The sequence below is a fragment of the Hipposideros armiger genome, unplaced genomic scaffold (genome assembly GCF_001890085.2).
Source record: "Hipposideros armiger isolate ML-2016 unplaced genomic scaffold, ASM189008v1 scaffold_1110, whole genome shotgun sequence".
Classification (NCBI taxonomy): domain Eukaryota; kingdom Metazoa; phylum Chordata; class Mammalia; order Chiroptera; family Hipposideridae; genus Hipposideros; species Hipposideros armiger.
Genome location: NW_017732460.1, coordinates 466,721 through 473,979, shown reverse-complemented (window position 1 = coordinate 473,979; position 7,259 = coordinate 466,721). Strand labels below are relative to the sequence as shown.

Sequence of the window (7,259 nt, the reverse complement as noted above, 5' to 3'; positions counted from 1 at the left end):
AAAGACACTATTTGCAAAACTCCATTATAATGTTTTCCCTTGCAGTCTTAAAACATGCCTCAAAAAAGAGTTTGTATTTTTGGTTTCTTTAGAGGGAAATCAAAAAAGCTATTAGTCCTCTCAACATATAAGCATGTGTACTGAGAAACTGAATTCTAAGACCTCCACAACAATTCTGGTTGGCATCTCGGAAACACAGACATCTGAGGATGGGATTTGTCTGAGTCTTTAATGGGAAGAAGCAGCACACAGTCAAAAATAGAGAATTATAAAATGGGTCATTTTCATATGTTAATATCTATGAAATGAGTAAACAAAATATACAATAGACATATTGTTCATGTGGTAAAAATAATCTATTTGAACTTCTTCTCTTGGCAGGTCCTTTAAAAAATACACATTTATAGTTCCAAGTTGTTACATGTGGAGATTTCTTTTAATCACCTTTTAACAGAATTGGCATTATTATCTAATACAACTAGGCATAAATACTTACAGGTATTTGTCAAATGTTTAGTAGGAGACCTGGACCATTGCAAACATATTTCTTACAAAAAATGTAATTTTCATTTTCTTCCCAAATGACAGTACAGTTATTAGACTCCATCTCTAAAATGCCTACAAGCAAATTTAATTAGTCAGTTAAATGAAACTGTCAGAAATTTTAAAAACATTTTTGTAGTAAATTATAGCCCTAGGTATTTCTTAATTTGCTTTATGTAACTTCAACTGGAAAGTATGTTTATAATATTCTATTTGTTCAGCATGGATGAAAGTCACTTCACATTTACTTTCATCTTCAAATCGCCTGGCCATTTCACAGCTGTTTGAATTTTAATAAGAGGGAACCAGTTTGGAGGATTCCAAGAGAGCAAAAAAGATAAAGAAATGATAATAACATTTGGCATTTATGATGTTTATAATAATTCTGCTCTTGGAAAATATGGAACACGGCTGATGTTTTGTTTCGAGTCATAAGTTATGGAAATTAATTCTACAGACAAAATTAATAGGTGTAAAAATTATGGTAATTAAGTCATGGTAACCAGATATCTTGATGCATTAAGAGCCAGGTCTTGTATTGTGGGTCAGGAAGGGTATCACAAAATCATAGTCTTTGATTAAATAAAGCTTTTTATGTAGTATATTTAAGTGTTGTACTAAAATTATCGAGAATGCCCCTCTATTAAAGAATAATACTTTCCCTCCACCCACTAAAAAAGCCAGATAAAATAAATGAAAAGCTAGAAGGAGTCTAGTTGGCAACCACATGCAATTATAAAGACCTATTCATCTACATGGCTTTTCATCATTTAAAAATATTTTTTATACAGTTAGGAGCCTGAAAATCTTCCATCATTTCCTTTGAAGTTTTATTTTAAGATAACAAAAATAGAATTCACTTGAATATTTTTCAGTTAGTTACTTTGCTTTGACATCAAATCTCTTTGTGTCTTTTATCATTTTCTTTTAAGTAGAACTCCTAATTAAAGAATTTGAGGTTGAAGAAGAAACTGTGAGAAAACAATATAGGTATGAAAGTACAACGATAAAATTAATTACTCCCAAAGAGAAAATACTAGTTGATATGGGCGTAAGCACATAAACATCTAAGTTTCAGTAGTAATAAGGTATGTTTTTAGGTAGCAGATATGTAACAGAAACAAGACATTAGGTAAAAAGTAAAATGTAATTTAATGATATATTTTACCATTTTTATTTAAAGTAAGATGAAGTTAAAATTGCATGTTTCTAATAGAATAGTGAGCTCCTTGATATTCTTTTCTTTCTATAAAGTTTATGGAGTTTATTTGGATTTCTGAGGTATAGCAAGATAACTCAAATAGCAAAATGTACAGTTTCATGTTTTTTAAGTGAACTTGCAGACTATAAAAATGTAAATTATAGCATCTCCCCCTCTCATTTCTTGTTTTATCCACAAAGTAACCCTGACCACATAAAACTCATTATCAGAAAGTTTAAGGTTTAGAAAGAAAAAAAAGAAAGAAAATGAGAAAGAGAGAGAGAGAGAGAGAGAGAGAGAGAGGGAGGGAGGGAGAGAGGGAGAAAGGAAGGAAGGAAGGAAGGAAAGAAGGAAGGAAGGAAAGAAAGAAAGAACAAAGAGGGAGAGAAAAGAAAAGTATCTCTGGATTTGGACTTTAAGAATGGAACTCACTGTTTCCTAATCGTGACACCAACTCCATACCTACCTCTTGGCTTCTTTGATATCTAGTTTTCTTACTTATGGAATGTATACACTAATACTTATTATATATTACAGACTATTATGAAAATAAGGTCAAATTAGTAGTGCATATGTAGATGCTTTGTAAAATCTGCAGCCCTTTTAAGAACAAATCTGAGACTAATTTTATGTTTATAATTTTCATAGGTTATTTGAATACTCTGATATGATTGTCTGATGAAAGTCATTGTTAATGTTGCACCTTAGAAAGCAGGGGAAAGATCACCCTTAAAAGGCTGTTATTTTACCAATGTTCATTTTAGGGATTAACAGAGAAGAATTCTGGAATTTGGGAAACAACATGATGACAGAGTAAACTTTATTATCTATTCTTTGTGCTTTGAAGGATTCAGTTGTGCTTGAGTGAAATCCAGAGGTAGAGCAGACAATTTCTGTCACTAGGCAGAGAAACATCTTTGTAGAGACCATATTCTGACCATGTTGATAACACTGATGATGATTAGAGTAGTTAATTCTTATTAAACACTTACCCCTTGCTGGGCACTGTTCTAAGTATATTGCATGTGTTCAATTTAATCCTCACAACACTATGTGGTGGAGACTATTATTATCCAAGTTTACACATGGGGAAACTGAGGCAAGAGAGGTTAAGAAATTGTTAAAGGTCTCACTAGTTACTGGTTTGAAATGCTTAAATAATTTAGCACAGTGCCTGGCTTATAGGAAGTGTATAAGAAATGCTGGCTATTAGTGTTACTATCAACAGCAACTGCAACAACAAACATTAAGGGCTTGCTACCATTCAGAAACTGTACTGCATGCGAATACAACGGCAAACAGCAGAGACGTGACCTCATGGAGTTTATTGCCTAGAACTGTTATCCAATATGTGGCCATTAAAATTAAATAAAATTAACAATTTAGTTTCCTAATCATGCTTGTCGCATTTGAAGCCCTTAATAGTCACATGGGGCTTTTTCATAATGGAGTTACTGCCAGAACGCAGGTGTTGTGAAAACCACCACTAAATCTAAGGCAAAACGGGAAAGGGGAAGATTCATAACAACATCGTCATCACTGGACCCATAGATTCGGGCAAGTCTACCGCTACAGGCCATCTGATCTACCAGTGTAGTGGGATCGACAAAAGAACCATTGAAAATTTTGAGAAGGCTGCTGAGATGGGAAAGGGCTCCTTCAATATGCCTGAGTCATGGATTAAACTGAAAGCTGAACGTGAATGTGGTGTCGTCATTGATATCTTTTGAGACCGGGAAGTATTGTGTGATGCCCCAGGACACAGAGCCCATCAAAAACATGATTAAGGCACATCTCAGGCTGACTGTGCTGTCCTGATTGCTGCTGCTGGTGAAGGTGAAATTAAAGCAGGCATCTCTAAGAGTGGGCAGACCCGTGAGCATGTTTCTGGCTTACACACTGGGTGTGAAACACCTAATTGTTGGTGTTAAAATGGATCCCACTGAGCCGCCTTATAGCCAGAAGAGATATGAGGACATCGTTAAGGAAATCACCACCTACATTAAGAACACTGGCTACAACCCTGACACAGTAGCATTTGTGCCAATTTCTGGTTGGAATGGTGACACCATGCGGGAGCCAAATGCTAACATGCCTTGGTTCAAGGGTTGGGAAGTCACCCATAAAGATGGCAGTGCCCATGGAACCACTCTGCTTGAAGCTCTGGTTTGCACCTTGCCACCAGCTCATCCAACCGACAAGCCCTTGCGTCTGCCCCTCCAGAATGTCTACAAAATTGGTGGTATCAATACTGTCCCTGTGGGCCAAATGGAGACTGGTGTTCTCAAACCCGGCATAGTGTCACCTTTGCTCCAGTCAACGTTACATCATGAAGCTTTGAGTGAAGTGCTTCCTGGGGACAGTGGGGTCTTCAATGTCAAGAATGTTTCTGTCAAAGATGTTCAATGTGGCAAAGTGGTTGGTACAACTAAAATGACCCACCAATGGAAGCAGTGGGTTTCACGGCTCAGGTGATTATCCTGAGCCATCCAGGCCAAATCAGTGCCGGATATACACCTGGACTGGATTGTCATACAGCTCACATTGCTTGCAGATTTGCTGAGCTGAGAAAGATTGATTGTCATTCTGGGAGTAATCTGGAAAATGGCCTGAAGTTTTTGAAATCTGGTAATGCTGCCATCGTTGACATGGTTCCTGGCAAGCCCATGTGTGTTGAGAGCTTCTCGGACTATCCTCCTCTGGGCTGTTATTGCAATTTGTGACATGAGACAGACAGTTGATATGGGTGCCATCAAAGCAGTGGACAAGAAGTAGCTGGAGCTGGCAAGGTCACAAAATCTGCCCAGAAAGCTCAGAAGGCTAAATGAATATTATCCCCAATACCTGCCACCCCAGTCTTAATCAGTGGTGGAAGAACGGTCTCAGAACGTTTGTCTCAATTGGCCATTTAAGTTTAATAGTAAAAGACTGGTGAATGATAACAATACATCATGAAACCTTCAGGAGGAAAGGAGGATGTTTTGTGGACCAGTGTGTGTGTGTGTGTGTGTGTGTGTGTGTGTGTGTGTGTGTGTGTGTGTGTTTGAGTTATTAGCTTTTAGGATCAGTACTTTTTAATGGAAACAACTTGACCAAAAATCTGTCACAGAATTTTGAGACCCATTAAAATAAAGTTTAATGAGAAAAACAAATTGCCACATGTGACCAGTGGCTACTATGTTGGACAGCATAGACTAGAAAATATTGCCATCATCACAGAAAATCCTAGGACAAGGCTGCTGTGGAGACTTCATCCCCTTGATTTCTCTAAATGCAACACTTATAAGATCAAGATTCACCATGAAACCAAGTTGGTAGCACCCTTCCATATATAAAGCATTGAAGGGGATATTTGTACTAAAATGCGTTACTTTAGGAGCCTCCTGATAGTGACAGAAATATCCTATCAGATCCATATAGTGCTTTCCTCACAGGTTTGGTATGATTCAAAAGAATGATTCTTGTCCACTAGATGATGGTACATTGCACAAGCAAAAAATAGCAATATTTTTCTTTGTGCAAGCATAGTGTTTGAAAGAAAATATACTCTAATCCAACATTTGATGGAATTGAGATGCTGAAGAACAGGAACACAGATTGATAATTTGTCAATCTATGTAGGGCCAAGTATGAGCCAAGTTCTGAGAGGCAGTGTTATAAAGATGGATATAGCACCTCAATTTTCCTTTGCGGAGATATCTGTTGCCACTCTCATCTAAGATAACCCAGACCTTGCCAAATGATGTAGTTCCTCTCACTGGCCATAGTGATAGCTTCAGTGATGGGCGTGAAGAGAATGAAACTTAATTCTAGAAATTTTGTTGGAACTACTTCTAAATAGAAGGCAGGGGTGAGGATGATGCAGAATTAGATTTGCCAGAGGCCACCACAGAGAGATGTAGTCTGAGAACAAAGGAAAAGAATGACAGTGAGTCCTTTGTCTAGTCCCATGGTCAAGCAGTGCCCAGAAGCAATATTACTTGCAGGTTTCACAAGGTACTTTTTTTTCCTTTAATGAATATTAGTTGCATTTCTCTCAACTGAAATGAAAACATTGTGATTTAAACAATAATCTAAAGTTTGAAGTTAGACATGCTGTTAGAGGTAATCTAAGCTTATTTGCTTTTTATCTATTAAGGAGAACCCATTGGACTATTAGACAAATACACACCCTTTAGGGTCTTGGAAGTGTTGGTCAAAGCAACCAAGCCTAAACACAAAATTCTTTGAAGATTAAGGGTTTACTTTAATATAACAATCGTGTTTTGCATTTCACTGTTGGGTATATGTGGTCCTTTGATAATTAATATGAGTAACCTTACAAGGACTTAATAATTAAATAGAAATTAAAATAATGTTTTATTGGAAGAAAACATTTAATTGTGCCAAGTTTTCCATTAACCTAGTTATCATCTGAAAAATGTATGGTTTTTAATGTTTCTAAATGGTTTTGTATTTTGCTAATGGACTTTGTTCTTTTTTTTTTTTTCCTGTAATTCTTTCTTTGCCAAACTGATTACTTGGGATACCACACTATTTTTTTTCCATTCATGTTACAGGCATTAGTCAATTTTGACATATTTATTGGGTCTTCGGAAAAGTCATGATGTATTTTGTCTATGTTTTTCAAAGGTCATTTATTTATATAAAAAACAAAGATCAATCAATGATATTGCCCATTTTGTTTGATAACTTTTGCCATCTTTCAGTGAGCTTCATAATTCCTCCATAGAAGGACCTGTCTTTATTTGCAAAAAACTGAGCAAGGTGCTGATTTATAGTCTCATCTGAATTGAACGTTATACCATGTGAGGAGTTTTGAACAGAGCGAAACAAGTGGAAGTCTGATGGTGCAAAGTCAGGCGAGTATGGTGGGTGTGGCAACACATCCCATCCAAGCTCCAATAATTTTTGATGGGTGATCAAACTTGTGTGTGGTCTCACATTGTCATGAAGGAACACAACTCCTTTACAATTAACAAGCTCTGGACATTTCTGGATGATGGATTCATTCAAACTGTCCAATTGCCTACAGTATACATTTGAATTGATTGTTTGGTTCCTTGGTAGGAGCTCAAAAAACATGACACCTTTAAAATCCCACCACAGTGAGAGCATAACCTTCCTCTGATGAATGTCTGCTTTTTATGTCATTTAATGTGAATCATCACATCAGGACCAAGACCGTTTGCATACCACATTGTTGTAAACAGTCCACTTCTCATCACCAGTTATCAGTCGCTTCAAAAAAGGATTGTGTTCCTCACGTTTAATGAGCATATTGCAGATGTTTATATGCACCATCAAATGAACTTCTTTGAGTTCATGTGGAACCCAAATATTGAGCTTGCTTACATATCCCAGCTTCTTCAGGTGGTCGTGAATGCTTGAATGATGGATGTTCAATGTTTCTGCAATCTCTCATGTCGTGTAACGTGGGTTTGACTTGACCAATACCTTTATTTTGTTGTCATCAACCTCAGTGGGCCTCTCTGACAGAGGAGCGTTGTTGAGA

At 36.8% G+C, this 7,259-nt stretch overlaps 1 pseudogene; it reads left to right on the top strand.

Moving 5' to 3' along the window:
- The first annotated feature begins 3,493 nt into the window (after window positions 1-3,493).
- LOC109376347 (elongation factor 1-alpha 1 pseudogene) lies at window positions 3,494-4,683 on the top strand (annotated as a pseudogene).
- The last annotated feature ends 2,576 nt before the right edge of the window (window positions 4,684-7,259 follow it).